General features: G+C 39.2%; 1 protein-coding gene across 8 annotated transcripts in view; it reads left to right on the forward strand.

Annotated features, from left to right (window-relative positions):
- Nucleotides 1-20,987, forward strand: part of LOC106874312 (uncharacterized) — a 75,109-nt gene that overhangs the window by 45,359 nt on the left and 8,763 nt on the right. For 2 of the 8 annotated variants that reach the window (XM_089365346.1, XM_089365351.1), the window contains exon 2: nucleotides 19,645-19,801. The exons of 4 other annotated variants lie outside the window; for them this stretch is intronic. The gene's annotated coding sequence lies outside the window, so the exon portion shown is untranslated. The remainder of the gene's footprint in view (nucleotides 1-19,644; nucleotides 19,802-20,987) is intronic. 2 more of the 8 variants (XM_089365344.1, XM_089365350.1) reach the window with 1 other exon arrangement.

Genomic DNA, 20,987 nt, shown 5'->3' on the forward strand with positions numbered 1-20,987 from the left:
ATACAACATAACCCGTCAAACATAAGGGGGGGGGGTGATATGTTGAGCCGTTAACCCTGTGTTTTTATTCTATAACTAATATTTTTACCCTTGTCTCAATTATTCCGACCACTTCTCATTACAGCCCTGCATAAATTCTATTGGTTTCCTAACAAGAAACCATTAATATCTCTCTCTCTCTCTTTCTCTCTCTTTCTCTCTCTCTCTCTCTCTCTCTCTCTCTCTCTCTCTCTCTCACACACACACACGCACCCCCCCCAACCAACCAGTGACAGTAAATGTGTTGTCATGGGTAGGTAATGCAAGCCAGTGTCATAAAATAATAGTTGTTTGTATTTAAGGGAACCATCAGACGGAAAAGCTTTTTTAAGGATTTCACTTCCTTCTACGATATCCTGTTGGCATTGTTAAAATCTATTCTGGCCTTTATTGTCCACATCTGCTATTACCTGTGTTACTTTTTCTGTCTCCCTCCCTCCTAGCCCACTCCTATAAAATATGTTCTCTCTCTCTGACATACCTGCAGGTTTTTACAAAATAGGATCGAATTAAACTCTGTAGTCACAGAAGTGTGATTAGCTTCTCCTGACGTTGTGTTCAGTTTTTGAGCTTCTGCATGAGTTAACAGCTTTATAAAACAAAAGAAGCTACAGCTTTTGTTAATAATTATAATTATAATTATAATAATAGCAATTACATGGATGTATTCTCTGAGAATTGGTTTCTGACATTCTGCTTTTGATTTTTGGATATATTTTAGATCCTTATTTCTCCTGTAAGTATTTCTCTTTCTGTCTAATTATCACTCTTTTTTTTTTATTTTCCTTTTAAAAAAGAAAAATATGGCTTACATGTTAAAACTTTTGGCATACCTACACAAATGTGCCTCCCACCCCTTGACTTTGTTTCCTCATAACTTCCCAAAAAAATGAATTTCTTTAAATGACGTTTTCTATAAATATGTTTCATATGGTATAGATTCCAATTGTATCAGAATTTGCGGTGAAAGCATTTTTCCAATGAAATGGAAATTGTAGTTGTGACCCCGGTGCCGGTGGCACGTAAAAAGCACTATCTGAACGTGGCCAATGCCAGAGCCACCTTGACTAGTTTCTGTGCCAGTGTCACGTAAAAGGCACCAACTGATCGTGGTCAATGCCAGCTTGTCTGGCACCTGTGCCGGTGGCACGTAAAAAAACATTCGAGCGAGGTCGTTGCCAGTGCCGCTGGACTGGCTCCTGTGCAGGTGGCATGTACAAAACACCATTTTGAGCGTGGCCGTTGCCAGTACCGCTAGACTGGCCCTCGTGCGGGTGGCACATAAAAGCACCCACTACACTCTTGGAGTGGTTGGCATTATGAAGGGCATCCAGCTGTAGAAGCCTTGCCAGATCATATTGGAGCCTGGTGTAGCCATCTGCTTCGCCAGTCCTCAGTCAAATCGTCCAACCCATGCTAGCATGGAAAGCGGACGTTAAACAATGATGATGATGATGATGATGAATAATCCTTTTGATTAAAGACTCAATGCCTGAAATTTGGGGGCAGGGGATAAGTTGATCATATTGATCTCAGTGCATAACTGGTACTTAATTTATCGACCCCGAAAGGATGAAAGGCAAAGTCGACCTCAACAGAATTTGAATTCAGAACATAAAAACTGATGAAATACCACTAAGCATTTCGTCCAGAGTGCTAACGATTCTGCCAGCTCACTGCCTTAATAATAATTACAATGATATTAATAATAATAATAATAATAATAATAATAATAATAATAATCCTTTCTATTATAGACAGAAGGCCTGAAATTTTGTGGGGAGGAACTAGTGGATTATATTGACCCCAGTGTTTCACTGGTACTTTATTTATTGACTCCTTGGAGTAATTTGAACTCAGAATGAAACAATGGGCAAAATACCACTAAGCATTTCATCCAGTGTCCTAATGACTCTGCCAACTCCCCACCTTAATAATAATAATAATAATGCTAATAATAATATGTTGATGATGATGATAACACTGTTTCTCTTTGATTTATCTCTGGAACAGTTCATTACATCATACCAACCCCTGAATATCTCTGATCCAATCTTGGGATGGTAAATTGGGGAAGGTGGTAGGGGAGGAGAGTAGAAAGGTAGAAATTCTTCAAAGAAAATATTGTCTGGAATCGTCTCAGTATAACAGAAATTATTGGTTAAATCTGGTTTTTCTCTGTAGATTTAGAATTTTTCATAATCTCTCAGCTTCTTTCCATTTTTTTCTTTGTCTTGCAAGGTACTTGGTGACCTTGTCAGTGCAGGTGCCACTTAAAAAGCACTAAGTCCATTCTGTTGAGTGGTTGGTGTTAGGAAGGGCATCCAGCTGTAAAAACCCTGCCAAAACAGTCACAGAAGACTGATGCAGGCTCCTGCCGAGCCAGCTCCTGTCAAACCATTCCACCCATGCCAGCATGGAAGACAGACATTAAACAACGATGATTTTCTTTTATTCTTTTACTTGTTTCAGTCATTTGACTGTGGCCATGCTGGAGCACTGCCTTTAGTCGAGCAAATCGACCCCAGGACTTATTCTTTTCTAATCCTAATACTTATTCTGTTGGCTTCTTTTTGCCGAACCGCTAAGTTACGGAGACGTAAACACACCAGCATCGCATGTCAAGCGATGTTCGGGGACAAACACAGACACACAAACACACACATATATATACAATTATATATGACAGGCTTCTTACTGTTTCCGTCTACCAAATCCACTCACAAGGCTTTGGTCGGCCCGAGGCTATAGTAGAAGACACTTGCCCAAAGTGCCACGCAATGGGACTGAACCCGGAACCATGTGGTTGGTAAGCAAGCTACATACCACACAGCCGCTCCTGCACTTATGATGATGATGATGATGATGTTGATATATAAAATGGTGTTTCAAAAACCATGTAAAGTGTTGTTTAATCTCTTTCTCTTTGTCTGTTTGTCTCTCTGATTTTTTAAAAGTGTCTTCTTTCCAGTTTCAATCACATTTAATCATTAATCATTCTGAAGGCTGATGGTGGGGCGGGGGGGGGGACAGTTAGTCTAAATATTAACAATCATCATAAGGCAGAATCATTAGCACGCCAGGCACAATCTTTGATGGCATTTCATCTGTCCTTACGTTCTGAGTTCAAACTCTGGCGAGGTCAACTTTACGTTTCATCCTTTCGGGGATGGAGGGGGGGGGGGCGATGAAAGAAATACCAGTTGCATACTGGGGAAATCAATGTAATTGACTATTTCCCGCCCTCAAAATTTCAACCCTTGTGCCTTTAGTAGAAAGGATCACCATCATCATCGTTGTCATCACCATCACCATCATCATCATCGTCACCATCGTCATCAATGTCATCATCATCACTGTCATTACCATCATCATCATCCTCATCATCGTCAGCAAGCTGGCAGAATCACGAGCATACCAAACAGAATGCTATCTTTATGTTCTGAGTTCAAATTCTGACCTAATCAACTTACCCCACTCCACTCTCTCTGAAATTGTTGGCCTTGTGCTAGAATTCAAGACCGTTATTAACCCTCATCCATTCTGTGGATGGATAGTGTCAGGAGACGACCAGATTCCATGGAATCGTAATTTGCAATCAGCAATCCGCCAATTGCTCTTTGGATCCCTTCAAAGTGGTGGACCCCTACACAACAAGGAAAAGACGCATTGGACAATCTAATCACAGATACTTATAAAGGTGGGATGGTCATGGGTGGAATGTTTTTGACCCTCGGTTGGTTTGATGATGGTGGGGGGGGGGGGGGGGGGCGAAGCTCTTTACCTGCAGGAATCGACCAGATTTAATTAATTAGTTGTAAATGAGTGTGGGGGGAGTGTTAGTGACCTTTGTGGTCCTTTCATTCTGTCAGTATCGATGTGGTCTTTATCATTTTCTTGTTTCAGTCATTTGACTGTGGCCATGCTGGGGCACCACCTTGAAGGATTTTTAGTTAGATGAATCAACCCCAGTACCTTTTTTTTTTTTTTAAGCCTGGTATTAATTCTTTTGGTCTCTTTTGCTGAACTGCTAAGTTATGGGGATGTAAACACACCAACACTGGTTGCCAAGTGGTGGTGGTGGTGGTGGTGATGGAGTTACAAACACAGACACAAAGACACACACATAGATATGGATACACATATAATGCACCCAGAACACTCTGCAAAGGGGTTGGCATGTTAGGAACGGCATCCAGCTGTAGGAGACCATGCCACAACATACAAGGGGAGCCTGGACAGCTCCCTGGGCTGGCCAACTCCACGTCAAACCATACAGTCCATGTCAGCAGGGATAACAGACGCTAAACAATGACAACGACAACAGTGATGATGATGATGATGATGATATATCTTCTATATATATAAAAATGAGAATGTGTGTCTGTCTGTCTGTGTGAATCCCTAAAACTCGAGAACTACGCAACCAATTTCATTCAAATTTTACAGATGCCTTACTTAGGGTTCCAGTTGTGTTTTAGTCAAAAACTTTTTTAACTTCTTGCAGAGTTCGAGCCCACGGCAACATAATATCTCCTCCACTATTTAAGTATTACGTGTCAAAAGTGAAACAAAAACACTCATGTCAAATACTTTCACTTTAAAAATGAAACTATTCTACTAACTGAAACAATCACATTTCGATACTGTAATGACAGATACTTTCAGAGAGAGAGAGAGAGATGTATACATATACATGTATATGTACACGTATATGCATAGATATATATATATAGATATAGATCTATATGCATACATGTATATGTATACACATGTGTAGATGTGTACATATATATACATGCATACAGATATCTATACATATATACACCCATCACACACAAACACAAACACACACATTAGTCATTTGTTTTCTTATCCAAAACTACGTCAAAAGTACTGAACTGATCTTTATGAAATTTGGAAATTATATTCTATGTATAACGGCCATAACTCCCATGAAAATTCATATATTTTTGATGTTGATGAAATTTTAACCCGAACATAACAGATGAGCATTATTTGTAATTCAACGGTACAACAGTGTAAGACTACCCTTTCAAATATACTTACATTGTGATTTCTGCAATGTGGTGCATAAATTATCAAGTAAATGAGACGCATCTTTGCCTCCACTGATTCACTTGCAAAGTGTTGAGTAAAATTATTTCGTTGCAGACCTCCTTTGGGTCTTTTTATTATCACTACGACACACATAGTCCCCAGTTGGTAACATTGATTTCAAGGCCCTCCTAGATGACAGACTGGCATTCCACTTAATGTCTATGTTCCATGCTGGCATGGATTGGAGAGTTATTAATGTAGAAATATGGTATCGTAGCTACTAACAGTTGAGGGTTGCGTAGTCTAGACGGCGTTTTTAGATTTCATTATTCTCTTTAACCCGGCCAAAGCCCGGTATTTCTGCTAGTATATATATAGATATATAGATATATATATATAGATATAGATATATATATATATATAGATATATATATATAGATAGAGAGAGAGTTGAAAAATATCATTATAGTTATAAAAATACCATAAACAATTATAGAAAAATGGAGGAGAAAAAGATGTTGAATCAAAATTAGATTTAATACAAAATTTTGACTCAAAATCTTTTTTGTCTCCTCCATTTTTTTAATACTTGTTTGTGGTATATTTAAACCTATAACGATATTTTTCAACTACTATTTTTTATGAATATCATGAATCTTTATTAGAAATCATTCTTTCTCTCTTTTTGAACCTCTCAGGTATTTTTCAGTTTATTAATTTTCGCTGACAGTTTGTTTTGTGTTGCTTTGATTTTGGAGAATTTCCAAAACCTGTTGTATTACCCTGAGTCTGACTTGATCAAGCTGACTAACAATTGAAAGCCCTCCAACTATGACCCTCTAATCTTTTCTCAGGACCAACGTAGCTGCATTACATTCTAATTAATGATAATGAGCTGATTACATATAATGCTCAGGTACACAACTCATCCGAAAAGGTGAAAAGAGGGGACAGAAAAGAGCCCTTAATAAGTCAAAGAAAGAAAGACAACAGTGAAAGGTAAAAAGCAGAGACACAGAACACAGAATTTAGCAGAAAAAGATAGGAAAATGAATATTAAAAGAGTCATAAAGAGGAAAGGGTGGATGGGCATGTCAGGACTAATGTTGGGAAATTTGGGGAATTGTGAAATTTTTGACAGATGCAGGGCCCTTACAGATAACAACTGATGTTTGTGACCTTTTGATTGCTGTTACAAGTGTGATTTTAGGGAGATTTAGCTGTTGCTTCTAGCAAGTTGAGTTTCTTTCATAGAGAGACTATCGTTGCTTCAAGTAGCAATTAGAAGGGGGGGCGCATAGAAGGAAATGTCCTCTAATTGCAATTGGTTGTCATGACTCATCTTGAAGAGTGTAAAACAATGGCTGCCCAAAAAAAAAAAAAAGGAAGAGACGAATTCCAGTGACTTTTGAAAAGAGGAGTGGGTGCAGCTGTTGATGGCCGACTCTATTGGACAGATAATTATTGTTCTCACGTACTTAACGAATAAAGTGTTCTGTGTTCTTATGAGATACACTTTAAAGAGAAACCATATTTAATATTGCTGTTTCTTATTTCTAGAAAGATTCAATGGCCTGGCAGAATCGCTCAAGTGTCAGAACATTACTCAGCATTTCTTTCAGCTCTTAACGTTCTGAGTTCAAATTCCACCAAGTTCAGATTTCTCTTTCATTTTTTTTTTTTTTTTTTTGAGGTTCATAAAATAAGGTACTGGTCAAGTACTGGAGTCGATGTAATTAGCTTCCCCCCCCCCCCGTATAACTGCTAGTCTTTTACCAAAATCTGAAAGAATTATAGGAAGAGCAAGAGTGGCTGTGTGGTAAGTAGCTTGCTTACCAACCACATGGCTCTGGGTTCAGTCCTACTGCGTGGCACCTTGGGCAAGTGTCTTCTACTATAGCCTCAGGCCGACCAAAGCCTTGTGAGTGGATTTGGTAGACGGAAACTGAAAGAAGCCCATCGTATATATATGTATATATATGTGTGTCTGTGTTTGTTCCCCCAACATCGCTTGACAACCGATGCTGGTGTGTTTACGTCCCCGTAACTTAGTGGTTCGGCAAAAGAGACCGATAGAATAAGTACTAGGTTTACAAAGAATAAGTCCTGGGGTCGGTTTGCTTGACTAAAGGTGGTGCTCCAGCATGGCCACAGTCAAATGACTGAAACAAGTAAAAGAGTAAGAAGAAAGAGGATAGTCTCTAATTTCATATAAAAAAAGAAATCAAGATATTTCAGTGGTAGATTCCTCCTTTTCTATAGTTCCAGCCTAAGATCTGTGGCCATGATGGAGCAGCACCACCTACAGAATTGGTATTATTCCTACAGTCCCTAACTTTTGGTGAATAAGGGATTTTGATGTTGCTGGCCTTTGTTGTGTTTCTTGCCATCATATTGTTCTGTATGAAATTCAACATCATCATCATCATCATCATCATTTAAAATCCCTTTTCCATTATTTACTTTATTTACATTTGACGGATATTTGTCCTCATCTTGTTTGTTGTTAACACAACGTTTCGACTGATAAACTCTCCAGCCTTCATCAGGTGTCTTGGGGGAAATTTCGAATCTGTGTTGTGTGTATGTGCAAATCGTGCTCTGTAGGACAAAAATGATTCCTGCTAATCACATGATGAGGTGGGGGTCCTTTCAAATGGTGCTGTGAGGATCCTCAGATATTCAAAGACAAATATGCTTGCTGCTTTTAGTAATGCCATTTAAGTAGTTAGAGAAGACAAGTGTGAAGAGGTCACTTAGCCTGGTCTTTAGTAAAACATTTTACCAATGGAGGGCAAGTGTTTCTGTTACTGAAATTATAATTATTTACATCATTGTCAACAGGATTTTAGTTCAGTATTTCCGTTTTACTTGCTTGGAATTTGCTCTCATTTGAGAGAAGTTATTGATGGAAGAAAAGAAGACTTTCATGTTGTCATTATTTCAAAGTTTGTCGTATTTCTGTTCAGGAGGAAACTGTTTCCGTAACAGTTGAAATCTGTTTTTTTACTGTAAAGACTTTTGCTTGTTTTGTGGCAGATTGCAACATATGTTCTTTTTTCATATTTCCATGTTTTGGTTGGAATTTTGTTGTTTCTTTGTAGTATTTGATTTCTTCTGTTTATTTACCCTTTTGAGAGTTCCATTGTAATGATATGAAAACAAACTTGTGGCTAAGTTTCTCTTTCTACTGACAAATATGCAAATAGCTGTTTTTCCAAGAAATTTACAATCACACACATTCTTTTTTCAGAAAATGAAAAAAATTATATGTAAAGAAATGCGTGTGAATATAGGTGTAGGGGTGACTTTATAGGCACAGGGGTGGCTGTGTGGTAAGAAAGGTGGTGAGCTGGCAGAAACGTTAGCACACCGGGCGAAAATGCTCAGCGGTATTTCGTCTGCCGTTACGTTCTGAGTTCAAATTCCACCAAGGTCGACTTTGCCTTTCATCCTTTTGGGGTCAATAAATTAAGTACCAGTTATGCACCAGAGTCGATGTAATCGACTTAATAATCCCTCTGTCTGTCCTTGTTTGTCCCCTCTATGTTTAGCCCCTTGCGGGCAATAAAGAAATAAGAAGCTTGCTTACTAACCACATGGTTCCGAGTTCAGTCCTACTGCATGGCACCTTGGGCAAGCATTTTCTACTATAGCCTCAGGCCGATCAAAGCCTTGTGAGTGGATTTGGTAGACATCGTATATATATATATATATGTGTGTGTGCGTGTGTGTGTATGCATTTGTGTGTCTGTATTTCTCTGCCCCCACCATCGCTTGATGACCAATGTTGGTGTGTTTATATCCCTATAACTTAGTGGCTCGGCAAAAGTGACCGATAGACTTAGTACTAGGCTTAGAAAGAATAAGTCCTGGGGTCAGTTTGTTCAACTAAGGGTGGTGCTCCAGCATGGCCGCAGTCAAATGACTGAAACAAGTAAAAGAGCGTAAATGAACATGTCTGTGTGCAATGAAATTCTGTGTTAATAATTGTTATGATAGAAGGTGGTTGTTTAGTAGAATCATTAGTGTCAGACAAATTAAAATACAGTCCTTCAAGGCAGTGATTTGGCAGAATCGTTAGCATCATGGACAGAACACTTGGCAGTGATTCATGTCTTTATGTTCTGAGTTCAAATCCTGCTGAGGTTGACTTTGCCTTTCATCTCTTTCGGAGGTCGATTAAATAAGTACCAGTTGAGAAGTGGGGTCAAAGTAATTGACTTCACCCCCTCCCCTAAAATTGCTGGCCTTGTGCCAGAATTTGAAACCAATATTATTGTTTAACACATTCAATATAACTGGGCCACACCCATGTTCAAAGGAGACAAGAGCGATGGATGAGGTTAAGCATCAATTAATAATAAACTGCAGTCATTGTTGGATTAATAAATTAATTAAAGAACAATGAAGACCACACAACGACATGTCTGGATTATGTGTGATAGATGAGCAAAACATTCACCATGGTGAATCAATCTCTCTCTCTCTCTCTTTCTCTCTCTCTCTCACATACACATACACATACACAAGCCATAATTAGCCACAGTTCAGATGTGGAAAATTGAGAAAGCTTTCATTTGAGGTTAAATATTCCCAGATGACATGGTACCACCGACAACAGGTGGCCATTCCTACATAGTCTGCTACTGATAATGTAGAATTCACACTGATTGCCTTCCGTTCAGTATTATAGAGCAAAACCTTTCTCAAGTCATTTAGTTTAAAGCCATGTGTCATTCATGTAGTCTAAGTATCTGTACTGCTCATGTGGTTTAAACTTCTACATGTTTGTAGCCCTTCATATATCAGCCGAATTTCACTCCTCTGCCTCTGTCTAACCCACGGTCAAAGTGTGTCAGAAGGGGATTGAACTGGAAACCGCAAAACAAATTTCTTAACCGCACATTCCCTGCCTGTGCAACCTGCTGAAAATCACAGCCGAATGTCCCTTAGATTACACCTTGCCATCTTAGAAAGGACTGCATCAGTTAATGGATGATAAGATAAATTAGATGGAGGTGGTCATGAGTGGGATATTTTTGAACATAGATCTTCTCAATGAGGCCTGACCTAGGGTTAAACAGTAACAACAGCCATGACAGGAAAGTCACATTGGATAATGTAGTCCCAGATAGACCATGATTGACAAAAAGAGAGACAATATTGTCATAGCTGGATTGCCATTGATCATAGATGCTCCATCAGGTCTGACCGAGGGCTCAACAACACCAACATTGAACACCGAGTCTACATAAGTTTTTCTGTTCTTGTGTTCAGTTCTGTCCAAGACTTTTCCAAATATTGGTTTCTATCAAGTATGTTCTGAATTGGCACTTCTCAACCTTTTAGCGTTTGGGCCATACCCGAAACCCTGATCTTCTTAGGAGGCCCCACTACAAAAAAGTAAAACACGCCAGAAAGATGCTTGAGGGTTACATATGGCCCTTGGGGTTACAGTTGAGAACTGCTGTTTTAAATATTTCTTCTCATTCCATCAGATTCGCCCCCCCCCCCCGCTCCACCCACACAGACTACATTCCTATTCTTTTCAATGTTTTCTTTCAATAATCTTAATTTTAATCTAAACATTTCATGACCACTTGTTTGATATCCGTGCTTCTCTGACCAACACAATGACATGTCTGGATTATCTGTGATGGACAAGCAAAACGTCCACCCTGGTGAATCATATCAGAGATAAGTAAGTCTCACGCACACACAGACATTCGCACTTGCACGTGCACATACACACACTTGACATTGGTGGTGGTGTTATAGTCGTTACACACCTGGTACTCAATAAATCAGCCACATAATGAAATAACGTGTGTGCACATGTGCACACGCGTGCATGTGTGTGTGTGTGCATATGTTTCAAACATGTGTGCGTATATCCGTTATCTTTTACTTGTTCCAGTCATCAAGCTGTGACCATGCTGGGGCATCACCTTGAAGAATTTTTAGTTGAATGAAACGATACCAGGACTTATAGTTATTTCTGAGTTCAAATTCCGCCAAGGTCAACTTTGCCTTTTTTTCTTTCAGAGTTGATAAAATAAGTACCAGTTGAGTTCTGGGGGTCAATATAATTGATCTCCCCCACTTCCCTCCGAAATTGCTGGCCTTATGCCAAAATTTGAAAGCAGTAATCCTTGTAGTAAAGATTGTTTGCCAACATAACATGGTAGTCCTGGTTTAGGACGAATGTTGCTGTAATGTAGCCCCAGGAGACATCATCTCCAGCTGGCTATACGACACGATTTGTGTCCTTATATATTCGAACACAGTGTGTGTCCTTATATTTTCGAAAATATAAGGACACAAATCATGACGTATAGCCAACTGGAGACGATGTCTCCTGGGGCTAAATTACAGCAACATTCGTCCTAAACCAGGACTGCCATGTTATGTTGGCAAACAATCTTTACTCGAAAGTAATGTTGCTGAATATCTCTCGTGAGATTTAAAAATAGTAATTTTGTAATCCTTGTACTATTATTTATAGCTCTCTATGTGGGCCTTGGAATATTTCTAGAAAGAATTTATTTAATTACTATTCAAGTTTTTCTTGAGAAATATATTCCTTTGAGGCATGGAAATGTTAGTCTCAACTGGCCAGATGTTACTCGAATGGTGAAGAAAGCATCATTCTAGTTTGTGATGTTCCAAAACATGGTTCTAACTTTTGGTTTGCTTCTGTCACAGAAAAAAAATTAAACAAAAACAAACCCAATTTTATCTTCTATGTTTTTCACTTGTTTCTGTCATTAGACTCTGGCCATACTGGGGCACCACCTTGAAGAATCTTTAGTCAAATGAATCAACCCTCAGGACTAAATTTTTTAAGCCTGCTACCTATTCTATTAGTCTCTTTTGCTGGACTGCTAAGTTACAGGAACATAAACAAACCAACACCAGCTGTCAAGCAGTTGGAGGGGGGGGGACACAAACACATGCATAGATATGTCATATACAAGATGAGCTTCTTTCAGTTTCCATCTACCAAATCCACTCACAAAGCTTTGAGTGGCCCGAGGCAACATTTGCCCAACGTGCCACACAGTAGGACTGAACCCAGAATCATGTGGTTGGGAAGCAAACTTCTCACCACACAGCTACGTCTGTACCTATTTCTACTTTTTATAATTAAAACTGATAAATTTGTAAAATCTTTCACTTTAACGATTTAGGCTGAAATTCAAACCCCGGATGTTAAAACACTTAGCTTGTTCCCCATTGAAACGTTATGACCTGTGGTGACACAAACAGACAATATTTTAGATGTTAGCAGACAATATTCACCAATCAGAGAATAGGATATTTCAGGCCTTTCAAAGGAGGATTGGTTGGGGTGCCCAGTTATCTCTCGCCTCAATTCATTTATCTTTGTGCCTGGTTTTATTTGATTTTCTTATCTCAACATGGACTGGAATTTTGAATTGAGTAAAATAAATAATTTACACACACACACACATTTCTTCCCACACATCCCCACACCCACACATAAACTTCCCACACACACACTCTCACACCCACAAACTCCCACCACACAATCTCTCTCCCGCCCTCACACTCCCCCCCTCACACACTTCTCATAAACATCACTATGCTGGTTGTTCAGTCCTAATTAAGCAGATCTATGATCAAAGACGTTCCAACTATGACCAATCCTCCTTGTTTTCACACAATTTATGACTACCTTATCTATTATTATGTCTTCTAAGACAATGTGATTTGAGGGAGATTTTGGCTGCTGGTTCTCAGCAAGTCAATCTATCAGTGTCTCAATATTCTTTTCTACTCTGGGCATAAGGCCCAAAATTTTGGGGAGGGGAGCCAGTCGATTAGATTGACCCCAGTATGCAACTGGTACTTAATTTATCAACCCCGAAAGGATGAAAGGCAAAGTCATCATCATCATCATCGTTTAACGTCTGCTTTCCATGCTGGCATGGGTTGGACGGTTTGACTGGGGTCTGGCAAGCCAGGAGGCCGCACCAGGCTCCAATCTGATCTGGCAGTGTTTCTACAGCTGGATGCCATTCCTAATGCCAACCACTCCAAGAGTGTAGTGGGTGCTTTTTACATGCCACTGGTATTCTGTTAGCGATTCTGCCAGTTTGCCATCTTAGCAATAATATCACTAATAATAATAATAATAATAATAATAATAATGGTTTCAAATTTTGCTACAAGGGCAGCAATTTTGGGAGAGAGTATGAGTCAATTGCATTGACCCCCAGTGTTCAACTGGTACTTATTTTATCAACCCCGAAAGGGTGAAAGGTAAAGCATCAGATCTTTTCTGCTTGGCTGCAGCTGTGAATTTCTAAGTTTATTGACAATTTTAAAATTTGGTGTATTAATGTAGTTTTCCAAGTTGAATCTAAGGAGATATTTAGCTTTTTCCAGAAATTTTTTAAAAAGTTATGAAGATTTAAAATTTGATAACTTTCATCCAATCAGAAAACAGGATTTGGAGGCTGTCATTTTGTGCATGACAGCATGAGTTGTCAACATTCTGAAAATAGCACGTTTTAATAATGAAACTGTAAATAAATCAAATTCTTCTTGACACATGCCATATATCCTCTCATGACTTTTTTATGTTTTTGAATTTTCAGAAAATTTTGGGAAATTTGTATTCTATGCACAGGAATTCATACTATTATGCAAAAAGCAAAAACAAAAAATTTGAGGGTCCTTGAGTTAAGGCCTATTTAGCTCTTATTTTTAGCACATCTTTCGACCCGAGTATAAGAAGCAAATTGGCACATTTTACTTAGAATATATTTATCAACATGTGCTATCTCTCAGAGAAAAGAGTTCTCATGTTTGGCTTGTTACTGTGGAAACGGGCATGAATGCGCCTGTGGCTTATGATTGACTTAAAATTACCCAATATTTGCAAAATTTAAAAATTAATAACTCTCTATTTATTGATTTATGGCAAAAATGAACTTAATGGCATTGATTAGCATATAAAACTACATCATTATACCAAATATGTAATCAATTTGAGCAGAAATTGAAGAGATTGCAAATTGATAGCCAAACAGAGAAGATCTATGTATACTTCACCCTATTATTGTAGCCTCTTTAACTTCTAACATAGATTTCTGTTAAATTTCAACTTAATTTAATAATACTTGAGTTTTGTCTTCTTTTCCTGTCCCAGTTTAATCCTCTCACGGAAAGAGGAAACCAAAAACCAACCAAACAATGATTTAACTGCAGAGTATAAATGTCTTGTTCTTTCACATTTGTTGTTGTCTTTCTCTTTTGTTTTGGAACAAACTTGTTTAGTTGCATCTTGTTAAATAGCTTGTCTTTGTTTCTTTGATCTGTTTTTCATGGTAATTTTGGGCAGAATGAAAGAACCGTTGGCTTTATTTAATCAATATCATAGAAATGTAATGAGTCAATGGAGAATAAGTAGCAACAGGAAAACAAACCACATCCTCTTTAGGTTGATGTGGGTGCAGATGTGTGTGTGTGTGTGTGTGTGTTTATATGTATTATTTACGTCACAAGAATTTAGAAACTTGAAAAGACGTGAAATAAATCGTTTTTAATGTTGGAACACAAATTAGATAAAGCTATATATAACAGCTTGTAAAGATTCCTTGAATGGAAAAAAACATGAAAGGCTGCCCCTGTGAGCAATGGCGGATGTATTTTTAAGAGGGTGGCTTCACAACCATGTGCTTTTCAGGTTCAGGTCCTCTGTGCAGCACCTTGGGCAAATGTCTTCTACTATGGTGTCAGGCTGACTAATGCCTTATGAATGAATTTGATTGATAGAAACTATTGGAAGCTCGTCGCGCGCGCGCATGTGCAGAGTGTGGAAAAAAGCCCCTCAGCTTCACCAGCAAACATACCATGAAAAAAAAAGATAAAACATTAATTTCATGAAGGTTAGAGGTGCAGGGATGGCTGTGTGGTGAGAAGCTTGCTTCCCAACCACTTGGTTCCAGGTTCAGTCCCACTGTGTGGCACCTTAGGCAAGTGTCTTAGGACAACCAAAGCCTTATAAGTGGATTTGGTAGATGGAAACTGAAAGAAGCCTGTCGTGTATCTCTTGCAAGATACTTGGTGACCTCACTGGTGCTGGTGCCACATAAAAAGCATCCAATATACACTCAGTAAAATGGTTGTCATTCGGAAGGGCATGCAACCATAGAAACCAGACCATAGCAGACAGTGGGACCCATTGCAGCTCTTCCAGCCTTGCCAGCCCTGGTCAAACAGTCCAACTCATGCCAGCATGGAAAATGGACATTAAATGATGATGATGATGAGGGGGGGGGTGAAGTATGGTTTATAGTTTTGAGAGGATGGAAGTAGAAACGGGGTAAAAGTAGATCATTTTTGGGGATGGGGTGAGGAAAAAAATGGGGAAACAGATGGGAAAGTCAGTGGGGAGGGAGAAGGAGAATGAGATGGGTTATGTAGATGAGTATGAGTGGAAGGCGGTGGGGAAGGGAACACGAAAGAGAAAATAGATGAGGGTGGCAAGGATTTAGAGTCTTCAAAGGAAAGAAAGGAGCAATAGGGAGAGACGAGGGTGTTAAGGTGGCAGAGAAGCTGTGGAAAGAAGACAGGAAGAAAAGAGTGAGAGGGAGTAATGGGTAGCAGTGGATGAGCAAGCATCACAGGGTGAGATGAGTGGTATGAATGATAGGATGATGATTGGAATGAGGATGAGTGAAAGGTGATCAATGAGTAGATAAGGAGGGGGTGGTTATGGATACAGGAGTTGGCAGGATACATTTACACAAACACACATTGAATCTGCTTTTGATGAAGGCAACATTCCCCATATTTGAGTGTATTCCCCGAATTTAATGCATGTATTCCAAACATGACAACCAAGGAAGAGAACTTGATACATGTGTAAGAGTATATACAGTTTTCTTTCAACCAAATTCTTTCCTTGTAACTCGAGTTTCACATTACCCTGGTTGTGTGTGTGTAAAAAAATCCATGGACATTTCATGTTCTGTCCCCATTCCTCCCCCCCCCCCTCTTAAGGATCCATCCACACACCTCATCACCACTAATTTTATCCATTTCCAGTCCGGCCCCAAATCATTTCCAGCCTCTCTTCTAGTAACATGAATGGCCATGTAGTTCCTCCACAGCAAGAATTTTGTTCTGTTCTGGTTCCTTCTGTCAGACTTGAACCCTTCATCTCCTCTCATGAAGCCACTTCTCTCTCTTTCTCTTTCCATATATATATGTGTGTGTGTATGTGTGTGTGTGTACACACACACACACATGGTACATCCTCTTCATATTTAAACCTACACTGCTTTTAACTCAGATGATTTGCTGTTTCCCCACTTATGTCCTCACAAGTGTTGTTTGTTTTTTTAATCTCTTCTGTGTTCTTTAAATGTATGATACGTGCTTTATTCCTCAATTTGCAGAGTTTGGAAAGTTGTTTATGCCCCCCCCCCCCCCCAACCACCACCACCACCCACTTGATTAAACAAATTAATTGAAAACTGTAAACACGGAACTCTGCTATCATTACAATATCGTACAGTCATGTCGTGAGTTAACAAAGATAGTTGAAAACCTTCAGTTCACTGTGGTTATCCTTGCAATTGGGAAGGAAAAATCTCCCCATGTTATGTGAGACTCAACTGTCTTTATCATCCAGTAGAATATTTATTTCCTTATTACCCACAGGGGGCTAAACATAGTGGGGACAAACAAGGACAGACAAAGGGATTAAGTGGATTACATCAACCCCAGTGCATAACTGGTACTTATTTAATCGACTCTGAAAGGATTAAGGGCAAAGTCAACCTCAGCAGAGTTTGAACTCAGAATGTAACAGCAGACAAAATACCGCTAAGCATTTCGCCCGGCCTCGTAACGGTTCTGCCAGTGGAATATTGCCACCCTTTCAGTCATAGTATTAAGATTCATAATCCATGACCTGTTCTCCCTCTCGCTCTATTGCTCCCTCAGTATGTATGCATGTGTTTTATATAGATAGAGGCCTATAGATATGTATGTATATATGTGTGTATGTATGTATGTCTATCTATCTATCTATCTTTCTTTCTTTATACACCCACCCACACACACACAGACACAAGTGATGGCATGGTTGTGTGACTAAGCTTCTTGACTGTGTTCTTAGGTTCAGTTCCACAGAGTGGCACCTTGTGCAAAAGTGTTCTACTTCGGCCCCAAGCTGGACCAAAGCTTTGTTAAGTGTAGACAGAAACTGAAAGAAGTCCATTGTTTGCACCATTCATGCATGGGCCGATGCCAATGCAACCTGACTAGCTCCCCATGTTGGTGGCAGATAAAAAGCACCATCCAAACATGATCAATGCCAGCCCCCCCCCCCCCCCCCCCGATTGGCTACTGTGCTGGTGGCCTCTCAGAGAGGTTGTCATTAGGAAAAGCATCCAGCTGTAGAAACCTTGCCAGATCAGATTGGAGCCTGGTGCAGCCTCCTGGGTCGCCAGTCCCTGGTCAAACCGTCCAACCCATGCCAGCATGGAAAGCAGACGTTAAACGATGATGATGATGATGAAAATCAAAACAGGAAAATGGAAATTTTTTGATATTATTTCTTCATTACATCAATGTATGTGAGGTGATATATAGTAAGTCGACCACCCAAGTGATCAGAATGTAAAGAATCAGTACAAATACCACCAGGCATTTCATCTGATGCCCCAACAATCCCACGAAATGACTCCCCCATACTACGTACTTTGACTTTCATCTTTTTCGTGTTCCTAAAACAAAGTACGAGTAGGCCTCAACAGAATTTGATCACAAGTCCTTTTAAGTCCCTTCAAACTGGGTCAGTACAACCCCAATATCTTTGTCTTTTTATTTGTTTTGATCAGCCATGCTGGGAACCCATGACTATTTTTTTGTTTTAAGCCTGGTGCTTATTTTATCAGTCTGTTTTGCCAAACTGCTAAGTTATGGGGATGTAAACACACCAACACTGGTTGTCAAGCAGTAGTGAGGGACAAACACAAAGGCACACACACACACACACACACGATGGCATTCTTTCAGTTTCCATCTACCAAATCCATTCACAGGGCTTTGGTCAGCCCGAGGCTAAAGTAGAAGGCACTTACTCAGTGTGGGACTGAACCCAGAACCATATGTCTGGGAAGCAGACAACCATGCCTTCCATTGCTGATATCAAAAGTTCAGTGGGTTTGTTGTTGTTATTTATGTTGCCAATCCATTACATAACATCACACACACACAAACGCTTCTCTCTGTATTTGGTATTTACAGATTCATTAACGATTGTCTCACTGAGTTCACATCATTTTACGCATCACTAATTAAAACCCATTGTACCAGAACCACATTTGCTTTCCCAGCATATTTCATTTTGTTCGTCTTTTTAATGCTCCCTATATTAACTAGATTGATATCACTTACTGTATATCACACACACACACGCACGGTGACCTAGTATCATTATATAAGCATACAGAGTGTTCAAAAAGTCTCTCCGCAGTGAATTTTTTTTCATCCTGACTCTCAAAAGCCGACTCTCCAAGATGTATTTCAAAACATCTGTAGAAGAGTCAACTTGTTTATTGAAAATGAAAGACGATACTTTCAACACCTTATAAAGATTTTTTTTAAAGTCTTGTAAAGTCTAATATATTCTTTTGTAGTCTTATACCATCTGATATTTTGCAATAAAAAATACTTACAGCGGAGATACTTTTTGAATACTCTGTATGACTCTCTGACGAATATCCATTAACCATGTTCTACTTCTTAAGACCCACAAATAATACCTCATCATCACCATCATCATCATTTTAGCATCCCATATGCACATGGGTTTGACAGAATTATGTTGAGACAGGTTTTCTGTGGCTGGATGCCTTTCCAGTCTTGCACTTTCATCTGTTTTTAAATTACATAATATTTCCCCATGGTCAGACATGTTTTCATGGACACTTGTATGATGGTGGAACTCCTTTACAACCATCATACAATATCAAGACAAGGATATTGTTTTAACAAACACATACACACACATACATATGCACACACACACACACACACACACACATACACACATTATTATTATTACTTAGAACAGTTTGATTTGGTTCACTGCAGCTTCAAGGGATTCTTACACAAACTGAATAAAGTGATACAGAAAGTCCAAATCTACTCACAAAGCTCTGGTCAGCCTGGGGCTATAGTAGAAGATGTTTATTGAAGGTGCCATGCAATGGGATAGAACCTGGAACCATGTTTTAGAGAAGCAAATTCCTTACCACTTTTAATCAAATGCACAACTATATTTCTTACAGTAGAGTTCCTAAATCCATTTCTCTTGTTTCTAGACTTTCACAGCATCATTATCAGGAAGTGAATTGAATATACTTGGTGTTTGTGTCATTTCTTAGATACTGATTGAATTCAGGTAGGATTTCTCACCAAAGCTTTACTGATCTTTCATATTATGTCTCAACATATATTTATTTATTTATTCTTTTATTCTTTTATTTGTTTCAGTCATTTGACTGTGGCCATGGTGGAGCACTGCCTTTAGTCGAACAAATCAACCCCAGGACTTATTCTTTGTAAGCCTAGTACTTACTCTATCAGTCTCTTTTACTGAACCACTTGTTTATGGGGACTTAAGCACACCAACATCGGTTGTCAAGCGATGGTGGTTGGGGGACAAACACAGACACACACATACATATATACATTATATATACATTATATATATACAAATAAAAGGGTAAAGGATTATTAATTTATTAATAAATTGATAATTAATAATTTTTACCAAGCCCTTCGGTATGTAAACACCATTATAGGTGAAGAAATTATTTAAAAGTTCTTATACATTTATAAACATAATTAAGGGATCAGCAACAGTTGCTTCACCACATACCGAAGTTCAGAAATAGCAGCTAAAGTGCTAAAACTCCAACAGATAGCAATACTTGTAACTCACAAAGGCAAAACAAGAAGAAAAAAATAATGATACTAGCCAGTCTTAATTAAGACTGGTTAGTATCGTTATTTTTTTCTTCTTGTTTTGCTGAGAGACTGAGAGAGAAATGTGTGGCATGAGGCTGTTTGATAAAAGGAGGACTGAGGACTTGATGGGGATGCTGGAAGAATCAGTAGAACGGCTGACAAGGGCGAATGGAGTGCGGTGGTATGGACATGTGTTGAGGAGGGATGAAGAGCATGTTCTGAAGAGGATGCTAGAGTTTGAGGTAAATGGACAGCAAAACATGGAGGGGACAGGTGGAGGAGGAGATTGGGAGGGTTGGCTTGAGAAAAGAGGATGCCCAAAACCGGGCAAGATGGTGTGAGGGTGGTTGCTATGGCATTGAGGTAGATCTGACCACCCCCATTGACAGGGACAAAACCCGAAATCAAAATGATGGATGATGATAAAAATAGGAAGGATGTCTGATAGTGAGACATTTGTATGTCATTGAATTTAAGTGACCAAAGCTTGTCCAACCCTTTTGCCATTCCCTCAGTTGGCATAAGATGGTTCCAGTGGTAAGCATTGCAAGGTGACTGTTTACTGTTTTGACTTCAGGTCAGAGTGTCTTTCTCCAGAAAAGCTGCCTGCAACATGGCTTTCTCAAAAATAATGGGAGCTTTTTCTACTCCTGAGAAATCTATGTAACCCATAGAGGGGGACCCTAATAGGTCCTACCATTCAGGGTCAGAACAGACTTGGGAGTAATGGTAATTAAGTGGTGACTCCATGCTCCCCGTAACTCCCAAGCTGGAGAATCACCAGTAGATGCTGCAGTTTAATGTCATAACCAGGACATTATGTGTGTGTCGTCATAATCATTTTACATGCTAGCATGGGTTAGCTT

This window comes from Octopus bimaculoides, chromosome 1, assembly GCF_046866305.1.
Source record: "Octopus bimaculoides isolate indiv1 chromosome 1, ASM4686630v1, whole genome shotgun sequence".
NCBI classification, from domain to species: Eukaryota; Metazoa; Mollusca; class Cephalopoda; order Octopoda; family Octopodidae; genus Octopus; species Octopus bimaculoides.